This window comes from Mchenga conophoros, linkage group LG3 (genome assembly GCF_057382185.1).
Source record: "Mchenga conophoros isolate Kocher_MC1m ecotype Shallow Benthic linkage group LG3, M_conophoros_male_GT1.1, whole genome shotgun sequence".
In the NCBI taxonomy this organism is placed as follows: domain Eukaryota; kingdom Metazoa; phylum Chordata; class Actinopteri; order Cichliformes; family Cichlidae; genus Mchenga; species Mchenga conophoros.
Genome location: NC_140528.1, coordinates 9,148,348 through 9,165,885, shown reverse-complemented (window position 1 = coordinate 9,165,885; position 17,538 = coordinate 9,148,348). Strand labels below are relative to the sequence as shown.

Sequence of the window (17,538 nt, the reverse complement as noted above, 5' to 3'; positions counted from 1 at the left end):
TATCCAGGAAACACAAACATGTAAAGGAGTCATCACAGCTCTCTGACCTCGTTGCTCCAGGTTCACCACTGAAGTCTGGATTATGATCTTTGGACCGGTCACTCCTCACAGACGGACAGCTGGACCCTGCAGACTCTGCTCTGTCCTCCTCTTCCTCCATCATCATCTTCAGTCAGTCTGAGAGGTAAACCACAAACACTCAGTGAGTTCACATTAACAGGAGTCACTGAGTTACAGTCGCTGACCTCTGACCTGTCATGTGACCATGAAACCAGGTCAATATGTCTGTAGGTTCAGTCATCCAGGTCATGTGATCTAAGGAGCTTGGAGAGAAAAGAGACGTCTTTAAGTTTCTGGAAGACGTTTCATCTGAGAAGCTTCTTCAGCTGTAAAACCAAACGGTGGAGAGTCCCAGATATTTAAACCTGAGAGGGAAAGAAAGCATGTCGCTGACCCACCACTGATGTTATTTCAAGGAGGAAACTGAGAGCCTTTGCACCAGGAGCACAAACATCAGCTCCAGCAATGATCCACTGATGTGTTTTTATTCCATGTATGAATGTTGTTATTGACAGAGATGACGTTTGTGTGTCAGTGATGCAGTGACTGTTGTTGTTACCTGTACAGGCTGGTTAGACTCTATGAAACAGATCATACAGATCTCTGCATGTTAGAAGAGACTATTAAAGGTCATGAATGAGACAAAGGCAGGGAGGCGTCCTTTACAGCTAAACAGCAGAGTGAGAGAACAGCCAGCACCTCTACATTTATCACATTATACAGCACATGTATGATACTGACAGGGATGAGAAGAATTTAGTGATTCTGATCCCATCATTGATATTACTTATTGATTCTCAGTAGCTCTGCTCTGACAGTCACCACCATCACTGAGCAGCATATCAAAGACATTTGTGCACATTAACTGCATGTTGTGGCTCAAATGTTTGTGCATGTTGGAGGCATTTCCTCTTTGTTGTGATCAGTGTTGGTCATTACTCAAAACAGTCATTATTACACATATTACACAGAACACTTTAATTAAAAGTAATGGAGTACGTTACTTCATTACTCCTCATAACATTACTTTGACGTTAAAATGAACAAATGAGCATGTAACAACATAAAGCTGAGGTACAGCCCCACACACCAACACAGATCCTGATGAGGTCACGTGATGTTTCTCTGAGTGTTTATGAACACAAATCAAAGATGAAACAGCACAAAGACACTTCAAAGTGATTCTACTGTAGAAACATGAACAGGTAGAAACCTGCAGCCTGACTGCTCATCACTTTGTTACCTGTTCAAGTTCAGCAGCAGCAGCTCACTTTATCACGGTGCTGGTCTGGGGTCAGTGTTTACTCAGCTTTACGTCACTCTGGGTTCTAGGTTAGCTTAGCGTTAACATGCTGTCAGGTGTCTCGTGTGCAGTGTTGGGTAAGTTACTTTAAATTAGTAACTTCGTTACATTACTAGTTACTTCTATCAAAAGTAACTCGGTTACTTCAAGTTACTCGTTACTTTCAGAGTAACTAGTTACTAGGGAAAGTAACTTCGGTTTTACTCAGAATTCTCTTGTTAATGTGTTGCCTTCTGAATAGGAAGATGTAGGCAACACCAGACTGCAGATGAGCTGCATACAGAGCTGGACTGGGACAAAAAAATCGTCCCGGGCATTTTGACTAAAGACCAGCCCACCATTATAGGAAAAATCATAAAGCCTTTGAATGATAACAAACGCTGTTGTGACAGTGATGTACACTGTTCTGATGGTATATATGTATCAATCTATCAATCATTTGTTGTAAGACTCAGATAATTATTTTTTTTAAAAGTGAGACATTTGAAATGAGATTAAGAAAGTATTTCTTTGTGCCCCCCTTTCCCTGTTAATGCCCTACCTGCCCCCCTGGCAACACTTTGCTAGATCCACCCCTGCACAGTTACCAGCTGTCAGCTACTTAGAAAAGGATCCTGGTGTTATTTGTCTCTCAGAAACAGTTCATAACTTCCCTTCAACTCATTCATGTCACCTAAAAGGTAAACCTGTTTCTCCATCACCTGTTCAGCTCTGATGGTTCAGTAAGGACATCTCCTGGTTTCATCTTCATGTTTCCCTCTCACCACATATTCAAACTGATATCATGACCAGCAGGTTTACAGCTATGGCTCCAGCAAACATCAGCTGATACTAGAAATTAATATTAAATAAAACAACAGCTGATCAAGCTTAAACATGCTGCTGTTGTTTATCGCGACACCTGCTGGTTTCCTCTTTCTGGCGCAAAGTGGGAGATAAATAAACAAGAGAGAAAAGCCGATCAGCTGATCATTGATCAGTTTCATGATTGAAGTAGAAACAGGAGAGGGGGGGAGAGGATGAGAGAAGAAGAGGCAGCTGTGCAGCGTAAACACAGAATAACTCCAGCTTTGTGTCTTTTTCATTGCAGCTGAAGTCCGGGACAAACTGTTCTGTTTCACCTCAATACGAAACGCGTAATATTTTCTCTGAATACGAGACAATTCCGTTTTTTAGGGGACGGTTGGCAACTCTAATAAAATTATTAGAGTTTAACCTTATGAACAAAATAAAATTCAACATCAGTAACATAGCACCACCCAGCTGTATAGAAACTCCGTCATGCTAGCTAGTGTTAGCATGCTGTGTGCTAGCTTAGCGTCAGAGCTCTGCAGGTGTCTCGTGTGTAAATATTAATCACAGTGACAGTAAAGGAGGTAAAGGGCTGTGACGTCATCACGTACGCTGCGTCCTCTGTGGGCTCTGAGTGAACTCAAAGTACAAACTACAAGTACACAAACACGAACGTAGCTCAGAGTGGCGGACACACTCGGCCTCGTTGGTCCAGCTGTGAGTCCGTTACCGTGAACTATGGAGCGGCAGATTTGTGCTGAACTAAGCTGCACACAGCTGATGTTAGCCAGGAAACATTACACACTGACTTTAATGGAGAGACCGGAAATACAAACACACACAGTTTGTGTTGTGAATTTTAGCACTACGGTTAGCATTTACAGGATATTGTTTTGTAGTGATATTATACAAAGGATCCTGTTTTTGCAATGCCCTTTGTTTTAAAACTTCATCTCCTCTTGCTGCGACCCCAGGGCATTTCTTTTGGCCTGCTGGTTTGGAAAATCCAACAGTTCATCTATATGTAAACAAGGCACTTAAACTGGGACAGAGTGCATTCCTTGAGTGCATTCCTCAGTGCAGTCTGCTAAAAGATCACACATCATTAATTATGTGCCTTTAGGTATATATGGTTAAACATTTCCTAATGCAAATAACTACATGTAATATTCTACCATGGGCAAACTTATATCACTAAAGGATTCTAAATGTCTAGTGTTTAATGGACCTGTCAAAAGTATGTTGAGATTAGACTGAAGATTCTGTAACTTAACAAAGCTCTTTATGTTAACTGTTATTTTCTCTTGCCTTGTCAACTAAGGATTTATGGTGTGAAAGTTGATGCTAAGGTTGAAGGAAAAACACCAACAAATCACTTTTTACCTTGCTCAAAATGTTTATGTGAAGACCATCTGGTTTTTGTGTCAGAACTCAGGATGTAGAAGATCTCTGAAAGATTTATTGTTTTTTTGTGAGTGCTTTTTTTATTGCCCTTGCTGAACAAAGGAATTCAACTGTCAGGACGCCGCCCCACCCAGTGGGCAGGGTCTGAACTGAAACATGTTGTCTGTCTATAAAAACTGTTACACAAAAATAATAAACTTTGAGTCAGTTTGGAATGACACCTAGAACAGTCTCTGCGTCTTCTTGTTCTCCCAGGCTACTCCCGGTACTCTGGCCGGTACCGTGATTGCCCGTTGATCATGCATGAGAATATTTTAATTTTGTTATATGTTAAAGGATGAACTCTGCTTATTGGTGCCCATGCCTTAGGAGGAAAAGCTCTATCTATGGACAGAGATTCCCTTCAGTTTGTTGTGTGAAGAAATCAAACACGAGCTGAACAAACAGTAAAGTTCCTAAAGACAAACTGTTAAAGGAGGAAACAAAGCAAACTTACAGTTTCTTCACACACCAACAACAAGCTCCACTCCACGAAGTTCAGGAAGTGAAAGTAAACTTTGAGCAGGAAGGAAACACCCAAAGAGACGTTTGAGGACAATCAGGAGCATTGGAACACTGTGCTGCGTTCAGGTGCACCTCGGAAACTCCAAACCTCTGGCAGGCTGTGATTTATTTCTGCTGGTTTTCCTGTTTGAAGCACAAACATCCGTCATCACTTTGTTGTTGTTCTTCCTGCAGCGTTTAAATGTTTCAGCACTGAACTGATGTTTCTTCAAAGCTCATTTCAACCTGTTGAAGTCATGAATGAAAGTGCAGACTGAGAGTGGATCACATGATGTTTGAGGTGTGTCATGTGACATGTTCAGTATTGTCACACATGTCTAGATTGTCCCTGATATCATAACTGCTCAAACACTGATGATTATATTTGAAGAATTATTCCTGATGGCAGCAAAGTTTGAATGGAGCTCTCTGTCTGTGCTGATTTGTCGCCCTCTGGAGGTCAAAGCACAAACTGCATGATGTCACTGTAACCACCACAGAGACAGGAAGTGTTTTTATGACTGAAACACTGAAATGATGCTAACGGCTGTCGTTAGGCTCACTGACAGCAGTGCTGATGTGTTCATGTCAAACACTGGCTCAGGTCAGACTCCTTCATCCTTCTCCAGCGTGAGGCCGCCCTCAGACCCACAGGAGCTCTGACCTTTGACCTCCTGACCCTAACCATTTTAGTCTTGTTGCATCTTTAAATGCAAATCCATCCAAACTGTAGCCGAGCAAAAGAAGCTGGAAGCTGTTCTATGAATGATGTTGTTGAAGGAGCTTGGAAAGAAAAGCGTCTGGACTTCTTTAAGTTGCTTGAAGAGGGACATGGACGTCTTAACGCCCACTCACATCCTGGGACATTTGATCACAGGAAATCACATGATAGCGTGGGGCTAGATCTCACAATGGGTTCACCCAAAACCTTGGCTGATTGTGACCCACACCCGTTTTCACGGAGGAGGAGGAGTTTCACATGCTGAACATGTGACAGCCTGGTTTAAAGGGACCAAAAGTAACTGGACACCTGATTCAGTTCAGGTTTATTCATCCGCTCCAAACCACAGCAGCAGTCACCTCCAGGGAACCAGCTGATCCATGTAACTGGGGACAGACCACAGCCCAGAGCACTGGTTCATGATGTGTTTGTGGACTGTAGGTTGTTTGGATAGAGATGAGATGTACTCAGCAGTCTGTCTCTAATGTTTAATGAAATGTTCTGAAGATGATAATAACTTGTGATTTTCTTTTGAATGAATCTTTAATCGTGTTGTAGGGCCTCTGACTCTCATGAAGATTTTCACATCAATGTGCTTTTCACAAAGATATTAACAATGAAAATGACGTGCAGCCCTGAACTACTCATGCGTTAACTCAGCGGTTCCCAACCCCCGGGTCACGGACCGGTCCGTGAGTCGTTTGGTACCGGGCCGTGAGAGTCGAGGCTCGGTGTGAAATTGATGGTTGATAGGTTTGTAGCATAAACCTGTTCGCTGGATCGTTCAATCCAGCTACACAGCAAAGCAAGACACGAGTAGTTCTTTATGTTTCTCGTGCACGGGAGAGACCTGGACCAATGCCGTTCCTTCGCTTGACCACAGTCGCTCTCGTCCGTTCCCTCGTAACACTGTTCTTTTATTGAGGTTACATGAATATACATAGGTTCATTAACATACACGTGAACAAAGGTACCAGTCTGTATGTTATGTAGGTGTGTGTGTGTGTGTGTGTGTGTGTGTGTGTGTGTGTGTGTGTGTGTGTGTGTGTGTGTGTGTGTGTGTGTGTGTGTGTCTGTGTGTGGAGTCAGAGTGTGACCCCATAAACGACTTCCCTAAAGCTGCTGGTCTGGAAGTCCAGCAGTTCATCTAAACAAAAGGCACTTAGACTAAAACAGACATCCTACCACAAAACAATAAGAAGGTAGCACCTCTCCCATGATCCCAGGACGTGGGTGTGAATGCCAGAACACTCTGGAGTCACACAAAGTCTTTAAAGACTACTATCATTACACAATTGGTTCTACACCTCTAAGCATATATGGTTAGATATTCCCCAATAACAATGACAATGATAAAATATAAATCCAACAATGGTTTTCAGGGTTTTTATCGTTAACTTCGTTTCCCTGGGTCTTTTCCCGTGTTGTAGTCGTGTGTCTTATTTTGAAAGAAATGTTTACGCGTTACCATAGCGACCAGAGAGCATTAAGGGAGCAGACAGGTGCATCCAACAACATTTTATTTTCCCTTATTTGATTTATGGACCTAACTGTATGAACTGGACTTTGGCTTTAATGCTGCTCCTCTTCATCATTGCTGTGTTGCATTTCCATCATTCTGCTGCTGGATTCACTGCAGGCTTTAACAAACACTCCTTTGGGTCCAGGCCCAGCCACGTGTTTGTAAGCTGCTGTGCTCCTCACAAATAAAGCCTGAAGCAGCTCAGACTGTTAGAAGCAGCACTGAGCCCTGTTACAGTTATAGTGTTAGAGCAACGGCTGCAGCCTACAGCATTTAAACTAGCTGACAGTAAACACATCAGTCCAGATGTTACCACATTACTTTGTGATGCTGAGAGTTAAAGGAGACTGGCTGATTAAAATCCCATTCCTTACATCACCGTCCTCTGCTCTGACTGCTTTCATTTACTCACAATCAGAATACTTTTTTGATCCCAGGGGAAATTATTTAGGTTACAGTGCTGCAGCACAAACAGGAACAAAGACACAACACACTAAGTAAGAAATAGCACAACATACACAATATATACATGCATACATATGAGTCACTTATAAGTAACATGTGAGTGCTGGGGTCTATGACAGCAGGCAGGTCTGTATTTATGTCCAGGCTGACATGAACAGCTAGTAGTTCAGGGTTCAACACTCAGGAAAGTGTGTGACCTTCCACACTGACAGAAGATGCTAAACATGACTTTAAACTGTTGTTTGTTAAAGCCTCACAGATCTGAGAGCAGGGCTCAGTGGGTACATGAGCCTTTATACATGAAGGCTTTCTGTTTCCAGGAGAGGAAACATGTGATCCAGCTGTGTTTGGTCACATGGATCTGCTCTGCATGGATCACCTGACTAAAACATGTTGTTATTATTGTTCTTACAGTCTTAAATCGGTACATCAGGCGGGTCACATGACACCCGGGGGTGACAGCAGCATCTTTCCCCTTTAGAAAGCTGCTCTCTGTCCCAGGAGCTGTTGTCACAGTAACAGCAGGAACAGGAAGTCACATGCTCTCTGCTCTGTGATTGGCTGCTTCTTATCTCAGCTTCCTGCAGAGGGTGGGGTCTGCTGATAACGCACACCAACAGAAGTGTGACTTTCACTTCCTGTTTATTGCTGTTGTTCTTAAAGCTCTCAGGCGATGCTGCAGCGCCCCCAGCTGACACAAACTCCTCCCTCTGTCTCAGAGGTCACAGGTCAGCCTGCTGCAGAGGGTCTGCCTGTTCATGGACTTCCTGTTACAGAGACGGGTCTCAGCGTCAACACTGGTTTCTGATTGGACGGTGTGGAAAATGTTACGAGTTCAAAATATTGGGGATGGAGACAAGAGAAAAACCACAATAACAACACTGGTCCGGTTGAGTCAAACGATGATTTTAATGATCACACACGTGGGAGATGGACACTGATGCAGACAGCCTCTGATCTCAAAATGGTGGAGCATTGATCAAACTCTTATAGCCTCTGGTGCCTCCACCTTATCATAAAAGCCTAAACATTCACATGCTTTCTCTCACACAGCGCCTAAGCTACGACCTTGGCTCCCTGTTTATCTGCTCCTGCTGAGATGGGGCAGAAAACTCCAGCATGTTCTCTTCTAATCAGACAAATAAGGCGATGACTTTCTGCAAACAGTATTTCTTATAACTCAGCAGTATAATGCATCATAAACAATATCATTCATTCACAATAAATCAGCAGTTTAATATAATGCACATCAGTTTAACTAATGCAATAGTTATCAGCTTCTTCTAATTCAGGAGAATAATGCAAACTAAAACTACATAATAATTCACAATCTTTAATTAGGGGTATAACATGGCATAAAATAATATTATAATCTAACAAAACCCAGCTTCCTCCAGCCGAGTGATGTGTGGATTCATCACTCTCTGTGGATCAGTGTAAGTCTGTGTGTGGGTCAGCTTCAGGACTTGTTTGACCTTTGACCCTGGCAGACAGAGCTGGTTACTGCTGTGTGACTCCTGCCGTCGCTCCACTTTAAATTTTACTTAAAATAAGTCCTGACATGGCCCCGCCCCCTCTGACCTGCTGCTCCTGGATGTGCTGAGGACACAGCGGAGGCTCAGAGGGGGCGGGGCTTTTCCCGTGACGGTAACCAAACTGCATTAGGTCACTGCACTGCCAGTGTTTAACCACACCTCTTCTGACTGACCTTTGACCTCTGACATGTTGATTCGATCCTTATTTAATGACGTCTTTTATCTAGTGATTTAATTCTGTGTATTTATATGTGATGGTGTTCCTGCGTTCAGCCTCAGCTGATATCCACAGACGCTCCTATTGGCTGGTTTTAAAAACACATTTTTCCATTAAAGAGACTCTTTTAAAAACACGTCTGCCTGAAATTCACATTTCATTGATTTTGGGGGATTTTAACAGAGAGATAGAACTTTATGAATCCCTCATGTTTATCCTCCAGGAAATCCAGTTTGTAGCAGCAGAACACCGACAAACTTTTACACAGCACAGAATTAGGATATCAAATAAAGGGGAATAAGAGAATATGAATATAAGCATAAATATGTACATATATACACAGACCTCACACAGAGACAGCAGCTACACTGTGTGTGGATGTGATCCACAGTCACAGCTGTGGGTTTCAGTCAGTGTGTCTCTAACTTCATGGTCACATTTCAAAGCTTATTGGAGCCAGAAGATGTTCAAGTAAAAGATTTATTGCTGTACTCGTCTACCAGGATAACAGGAGGTTCATAAAGCTGTGTAATACTTCAGCTTTACATCATGCAGTAGTAGTTTATTAAACCCCCCAAAATATGACTATCCAGAGTTGGGACCAGGAAGCAGAGTTGCAGTCTTACACGCCTCTCTGCAGCTTCTCTCCTCCTGCTACCCCCCAAAAACCCATCTCCATAGAGACTGTGTCAGCTCCCAAACAGACAAAAAACAAACTAAAAACCAGCAACAAACAACTTAAACATAAACAGTCACAAAGAAAGAACAATACAGTATCCACATCTGAACCAAAGAGTAAAACAGTGAAATGTGGATTATTAAACATTAGGTCTTTCTCCTCCAAGTCTCTGTTAGTACATGTTAGTAAAAACATTTCTGCATTTTACCCATATTTTATTTTTAACTCAAAATCAAAGATTCCAGATTCTCCTACATGTTGGTTTTGAATCAGATAGGACGACAGATTTCAGGTGGCCCTGTGTCTTTCTCTATTACATTTGCCACTGTGTAACTCAAAGTTATTTAAGGACTAGTTTATTTCAATGGATGAGTTTACTGACTGACGCGCAGAAGAAATAGTTCTTTATGGAGCCTAGATGGTGTGAATGATGAGACCAAAGACTGCAATATCTTGTACCAAAAATATATTGAATAAATGGAGGAAAGGGGAAATGGAACAAAATAATTAACACAACACACAACATAAATGCCCACAATTAAATAATAAATCAATGCTGTGATCTTTCTGTGCAAAAGTCCTTTTTGGTCCTCTTCTTTTTAAAGTTCACTTTTAAGGTATTCCTCCTTAGAGTCCAGCTTCATACAAATGGGGAAATATGTCCGTAATCCAAAGACGGCTAAGTGGGGGAAAGAGGGGAAACAAAGAATGGTCCTACCGGCTCGCCACTTCAATATGAAGAAGATTAATTCAAAGGGAGGGAACAAAACCTGACCTGTAGGTCAGAAAAACGTCCATTAGCACATCAAGTTCGATTCAGTTTACCGGTAAACAAATATTTTTCTGCAAGCCTATGTAACAATGCAAATCATCATCAACCAATGTACAACAGTTAAATTATTAATTATCTTGGCTACGTAGCTTAATCTATACATTCCAGTAGCGTTCGCTACAAACAATACAAAAACAACAATAAAGAAAAACAGCTGTCTAACAGACAGCATAGCCGAATTCAAGGCAACACATAACAATAATCATTCAATCGCACTTTGTTTCAAAGTAAGCCCATTAAAGTGCTTAAGTAAATAAAAGTGTTCAAAAACAGCGGTTTTTGAGCCGGAGTTCTGCTCGCGGTGGGAACGCCGCCGCACAGCCATTTTTTAATCGCGAAAACGATCGGCTGGTTACTGACAACCAAAAGGTTGTTTTTGGCAGATATTAAAGATCATGGGTGGGCGGGGCAAATGGAGCAGTTTTCTACAGTCGAGTAAAATTCCAGGAAAGAGCTGGGTGTGGCTTTCCTTTAAATCACATGATCAACAGCTTTAAGATGGAGGCAACTCGCTCAGTGTTTCCTGTTTCATTCTTAGACTGTGGCGATGGTAAGTAGCAGCTTTTCACTTGTTACCTGGCATCTTTTCAGCCACCAATGATAGTCATTGTATGTTATCAACATTTCACTAACTATGTTTTCTCTCATGTTTAAAATAGGCCGACCAAGAGCAAAATAGGTATGTCTGCAGACTCTGCTGTAGCCAAAGTTATCAGATCTCCTGTGTTTTTAAATCCCTAACTGCTCGATCATTATCATTTTAGAAGACAACAATTTCTCAAAGGAGGTTCAAAACTAATGCCTACAAGATTACCAAGAGGATGGTTCGGGGCTCTTACATGACTCCGGGAAGTCAACACTTGGTGGATGAGGTGTGTTACCTTTGACACTTTTAAGACAGTCCTGTTTATCACTACTAACAATAAGCAAATATGTTTTCACTCAACAGATCCTTCACAGCATGTTGTTTCTGGGCAAAATCAACAACATCCCCTTTTCTCCAGAAGAAATCTTCCCTAATCCTTTTGTTTTGGGTTCTTTAATGAGAAGATATCCCAGGCCTTTTAAGTTGTATTCGACTCAGCTTCCCAGGCGAAGTCCCTTCTCCTGTGTGCTCGACATGGTAAGATAACTCTTCTCACATTTTCAGTCAATCTGACAAACTTCCAGTTTTTAGGAAAGTATAATGCAAAGTGCTTTTTTACTGAGAAATCCAAAGAAAATCCATACTGTACCTTATACTTCAACATATGCTTCTAGCTATACTTCTCCACCAAACACAGAGACTGCAGGAGAGCTGGAGACTTGCTTCAGAATTTGTTAGTTCTAAATAATGTCTAACAGACTCATTATTGGAGATGCTTACAGTCTTCAAGGCGTATATGATGCTGTCACTGTGTAGCTGCTGGATCTGTTAAGCTCAAAGACTCTAAATTCAGCGTGTTTTGACAGCCCGGCATAGCAAAATAGAAAAAAAAAGGTCAATTAGCAAATTTAATTATAAATTAGTGAGAACAAAGATGGATTTTTGCTTATTGATTTAAAATTAAATAGATTTTTGTGACTTGTTTCACCCCCTATCTTAAAATGTCTAAACCAAAAGCATCCAATGGTCCTGCATAGTTAAACAAGTCAAGCAGCGAAACAAACATGTTGATCAACTTTCTATGAAAAACAACTATATAATCAGGTGCAACACTTTGACCAGATCTGTAACTGTTTTCAGATCGTCCTGCAAAATAACTCAGAGAATGAAGAGCAAATAAAGCAGAGTCTGCAAGATCTCCTCACAGACTTGGACTTAGAAGAGAATAATAAAAAAAACAGCTTTCGTCTCGTCCACCATCTGCATTTCTCAAAAATCCCAAACCAACAAATCAGAAAGGTACTGCGGAGTCTCCATGTCCACCAAAGGTCCTAACGCTGGGAAAATTATGATTGCTGCCTCCTGTCTTAGCAAATGGCATAAATATGTATCTGGTGCGGTGATGACCTATTATCCAAACACAGTCCAGAAAGATTACTTTGATGGAACAATTGAAGTACCTGGAAATATCAGGTGTGAGGCTTTTTGTCTCCGTGATGGTGCCAGAATGAAGCCTTGCAGATCATGTAAGAATTTGTTTGGCTTGAACACAGAAGACCTCAGAGAGTGGCCATATGGTAACTGTGCTGAAGCTGAGAGCCTGAGCAATTTGCTTGAAAATGAGAGAGAAGTTGAAACACATGTGGATGAATACTCAGCTGAAAAGGACAACAGGCAGAGAGCTGAGGATGAGGTTGGTAGGGTTCTTAGAACCGTGTTGCAAAGGATTCGGTTTAACTGGACAGGTGAATTTTACAACCCAGAACAAGAGTGAGATTTCATGAAATCATTTGCATTCATCATTCTGATAAATCAAAGATTCTCTGCTCTGACAGCATCTGTGTGGATTTTCTGTAATCACAGAGACGTGTATAAGCATGTTTACTTTCCATCTCCATGTAATTGTCACATTTAATAATTAAAACTGGCTTCTATGGGTTTTTGTTTGTTTGCTTACATATCTAGTGTTTAATGCAATATGAAGCATTATCAGACAGCATTTATTGGGAAGAATCCCATATTTATACTGGTCTGTACCCAGGGTACACAGAAAATAAAAACACATGTTTTCTTATTATGATCCCAACTATAATTTACTTAAGCAAAAGCACTACATGTGTAGTTATAATATTTATAGCAGTTACTGTTGAGCTTTAAATTTATCATCTTAAATGTTTATATGCTGATTATATTGCTTTATATAAGAAAGGCCTAACTCTGAGTACACTCTGTGCCAAAAAGTGCTGACAGGAAACTGCATGCTTTTGCAGAAACGTGCTTTTGCAGCTAGAAAGTGAAGCTGATATATATCAGTTTTAATTAGTTTTTACCAACTGCTTGCTAGGGCAATCCCACGAGTTTGGTGTTTTTGTATTGAACATGATTCCAAGTGCTTTCTATAACACATAGCAGAGGTGCCACAACAAAGACTGAGAAGAGGACAGGAAGAGACAGTGAAAGAGATGCACTCCTTCGCCATTCATGTTAAAGCGTTGCATAGCTTTAAGTTTAGAGAGTGTTGCATAACTTCAGTCATTTTTCTACCACAGGTGAAGCCAAGAATTGTGAAGCTCTCTTTTGGCCAAATACCAGAATCTGTAAGAAGAAGAAAAAACAAACAATCAAATAGGTCATTATTAAGAGAACAACAATCTCTTGATGATTATCCACAGTGTCTTTGATAACTCTGAGATACAAACTGTCAAGTATATACACATCCCAGCAAACAATAGCTGTGTTTGACTAAAGCGATTAATAACAAGGACAGAGCTACAATCACTACAGTCAAACATAAAGGGCTTAATCCTGAATCCAAGTCTGAGCTGTGATGCCGTTGGTGCTGAAAGCTGCTCAGATCCTGAAGCTGCACGTTTTGTCTCTCTCTAACCAAACCAGCAGCAAAAGAAGACACATTTCGCTTGACATAAACATTGTCATGAATTCCCTCTTACTTTTGCTGGTTTGCTTCCACCACCATTAAAACACACACAGAAAAACAACACAGCACAGCTCTCTGCCTCTCTCAGTGTACTTTAAGAACACCGTTTCCCATCTCAAATCTCTGTTTTTGGCATTATTCGCTTGCTTGTTATGAAGCAGTCTACCGTTGCTTACAGCCATTTTTTTTTAATGACTTCCGACAAGACAGCCTCATTTCTGCTGTTCAATACCAAATTTTATTTATTTTCAAATTAAGTGAAACTGCAAAATGCTCTGCTGTGTCTCTATTAAAACCTCTTATTAAAACCTCTGAATCACTTCAGCAGCATCAGCCAATGTACATTTGTTGAGTCGTGGTTCTCGTCTGCTTTTGTTCTACTGCAGAATAATATTTTTAAGGTTATCTACTGTAAAAAGCTAGGCCAGGAAAATCTGCTTCATGGTTTTGTGTTTTATCCTCAGTTACTTTGACACAAAAGCATCTGCTGTGATGCTCACACCTCTGATGAAGTTTCACAAGTGTCAGTACTGATAAATGATCAGAATTATAATGTTTCTGACTCTCTGAGTAAGAATTAAATGGAATCTAATTGGGACCTTGTGAATTGGAATTGAACAGGTTCTAGAAATCAGTGATGATACTCAGCTCCAATACCCACCTATGATATTAGGCTTACGAACGCTGACTGGGTTTCATTTACCAGCTTTTTATGTTCTTCCTGCAGTTTCCTCCCCACATCACTCATCTTAACTTTTTTCCAGTCCTCCTCAGTCTAAACAGAACACACAACAATACAAAGAAAAGCTCAGGTGATTGATCTCTAACACTAGGCATCCCCAGTCTTATTCTTAGCAGTCTAACTTCTCACCATATCTTTGAAGGCCTCTCCATTGTAGTAGCGCTTGGATGCTGGATACTCTATCGTTTTGTCACATAGTTCCAGGAAACTGGAAGCCACCAGATGCAGCTCCTCTCCGTCATAGCCGTACAGCTTTTTGTCCTCACGCGTCATCAGCACAAGCTCGTCACATGGACATGAGGTGCCCTTTACCACACCAATAACCTGCATTTTTACAATCTCGGGAAGGTAGAATTTTCCCCAGGCGTTAACTTCATCATCATCCCCGTTGTATTTGGTGTTCTCAAGCTCTTCTATCCACAGGTCAGCACCACTTGGCTTCTTCAGGTGAACGCACATGCTTTTGTTTTTGGAAACAAAATCTTTCACCCATTTCAGGTACTTTTCACCTGGAAAGAAGCAGACAAGGAAATATGGATGAATGTAGAAGTATTGGAAAAGACAAATAGCAAGGTTATCCTACAGCAGTTTGTGAAAATGTTGTATCTTGAAATAAGCAGGCAAAATGAGGATCTCACTTATCTCATATGTTCTGACTACCGACTTTCTTCAGTTAAAGGACAAAAAAAAGGGCACACTGGAGGCTGACAGAGTGTGCAATGGTGGGAATCATTTTGCAGAACTCACTAAAGTTTGTTTCTCCTGGAACAAGCTTTTTACACTTCGGCAAATGAAAATACTGTGTTAAACTAAAAAAAGAGCACCAGACCAAGGTCTACAGTACTAACAGAAAAGCATGCCGTTACCTGTTGCCTGTCGACACAGCTGCTGATCTTCCTCACCAAAAAAATGAGGATCCCTGAAAGGAATAGAAAGGTTATGTTAAAATGAATGACTGTCACGGTGATCATGGGAAGCTCCAAAATATCACAATAGCTACGAAATCACAAAATGCAGTGTGATGTCTGTAAGCACCAAACATGACATCTCTGCAAATTCATCTTGAAATATGTAGGTACCTCACACGTACAGCTGCAGCCATCTCAGCCATTTATCACTGTGGCTGCCAAGTGGCTGCCACTTCACAAGCGCATGGCACAACATAGAAGAGCCACCTCCACAGGACAAGACTCAGCAGTCCATCTGCATCTTAAGGATAAAGGTCACTCTTTCGAGGATGCCAATGTTCACATTTTGGACAGAGAGGACAGATGGTTTGAAAGAGGAGTGAAAGAAGCCATCTATGTCCACTGTGAGCGACCATCTTTGAACAGAGGCGGGGTTTACGACACCAACTCTCTGCCATCTATAATCCAGTTTTGAGATCCTTCCCAGACGCCTTAACGCCCACTCACATCCTGGGCCATCTGACCTCAGGAATTCGCATGATAAGGTGGGGCCAGGTTTCACAATGAACTCACCCGAAACTCTGGCTGATTGGGACCCACACCCAGTTTCCCACCTTGGCTCAGGCGATTAGAGGATCATCAGGGGGTCCTTTTGTCCCTCTGTGGGGGGTCACTCCCACTAGGTTTATATCTGGGACTCTCCACCATTTGACCTTAGAACTGAAGAAGCTTCTCGGATGAGAGGTGAAACGTCTTCAAGCAACTTAAAGAAGTCCAGACGCTTTTCTTTGCAAGCTCCTTTGACTACGATGACCTGGATGACTGAGAACCTTCACAGACATAAGGTGAATGTGACAAACAAAGCGCCTTCTTGTTCTCTGTGATAATGTAAAGTTATTAATGAAAAAACAAACGAGTAAAAAACGGACTGGAAACATGTCTTCAATCAAAACTCGACAAAAACAAAGAAACAGCCTCACTTCTCTGCGACGCTCCCTAAAAATGACGTTACGTGTTACGTACCAGAGATTTCTATACAGCCCTTTATCAAGCCGAGAGAAAGTGACACAAAAACCCCCCAACTAATAACGACTAGCAGAGAGGTTCAGTTGAGTGTAGTTACCTGGTTTGCAGACGCATACAGACGTTTCCTGTCCTCTCGGACGCAGCTGTGATAGAACATGTGGTGCATTACTGCCACCAACTGGCTTGGAGTGAGGACCGGAAATCGCTCATGCCAAATCAAAAAAAAAAAAACATAAAGAAAGATTAAGTGAAGAGATAAATGAATACATTAAATCAAGAAGAAAAAACCCACCACCGGACATATACATCCTCATATCCTTCTGTACAAATGAGTTTGTTTTAGAAACTGAAAAAAGCCACAAAACCTTCACATCTAGAAATCCTTTGCAGTAAAACTTGTTTTTTGGCAGGTTCCACAGGTTTTGAATCAGTTTTCTTCTTTATTCCTGATAATTTTGACAATGAAAAAGAACATGTTCTATAGGGCTTTGGAGTTGACCTCACGCCGCAATGCATTGTGGGAGCGCGGCACCATTTTCGAGGTCTACGAATCAAAACAAACACACTGTGTTGGAACGACGATTACAAGATGCTTAAAAGCAGCTCAAAAGAGAACGGACTGTATAGAGACCGATTGCGTCCAGAGGCGAAGCGGCGGTACTTGCAGAAAATAGCGTGCAGTGGAAATGTGGACCCGTATGAAATACGGCCGTGGAGTAGAAACCCTGAAGACGTAGCCTGATATATTTTCGTACCTTATCTGTGGAGTCAGCGCGTACAAGTCGTCATTCAAACAAAGGTAAGTCAGCTCGAGTACTGCGTGTGAAATGCGTTTGATTTCCCTGCAAACATTCACATTAGTGCAGCATAAATTCATTCATGAGGGGAAATTACAGTGAGAACATGTGGAGGCTGTTAGAGGGAGAAGATAGTGAGTTCAGTGCAGGGCTGTGCAGAGAGGTTTAAAGGGGCCGGTGCTCAAAGTTAAAAAGGGGCACATTGAACCAGGCTGAATAACAACAACACACATTCATCAAGAATCTAATATGGGAAGGGCAGGGCTGTGTTGGTCTGAGACTGTAGACATTAAAAAGTCCACAGGAGAGATGGTAGCTGATTAAACAAGTGTCATGAGATAATAACAAAATGCAAAGATTGGTGACAGCGCTTGGAACCATAAGGCAACAAAAAACTATGTATGTAAAAAAAAAAAAAAAAAAAAAAAAAAAAAATATATATATATATATATATATATATATATATAT

At 41.4% G+C, this 17,538-nt stretch overlaps 1 protein-coding gene and 1 pseudogene across 1 annotated transcript in view; one reads left to right on the top strand and one right to left on the bottom strand.

Annotated features, from left to right (window-relative positions):
• Positions 1-17,538, bottom strand: part of LOC146577177 (protein NLRC3-like) — a 311,857-nt gene that overhangs the window by 16,474 nt on the left and 277,845 nt on the right. The window lies entirely within an intron of this gene.
• Positions 10,469-12,598, top strand: LOC146577184 (uncharacterized; annotated as a pseudogene).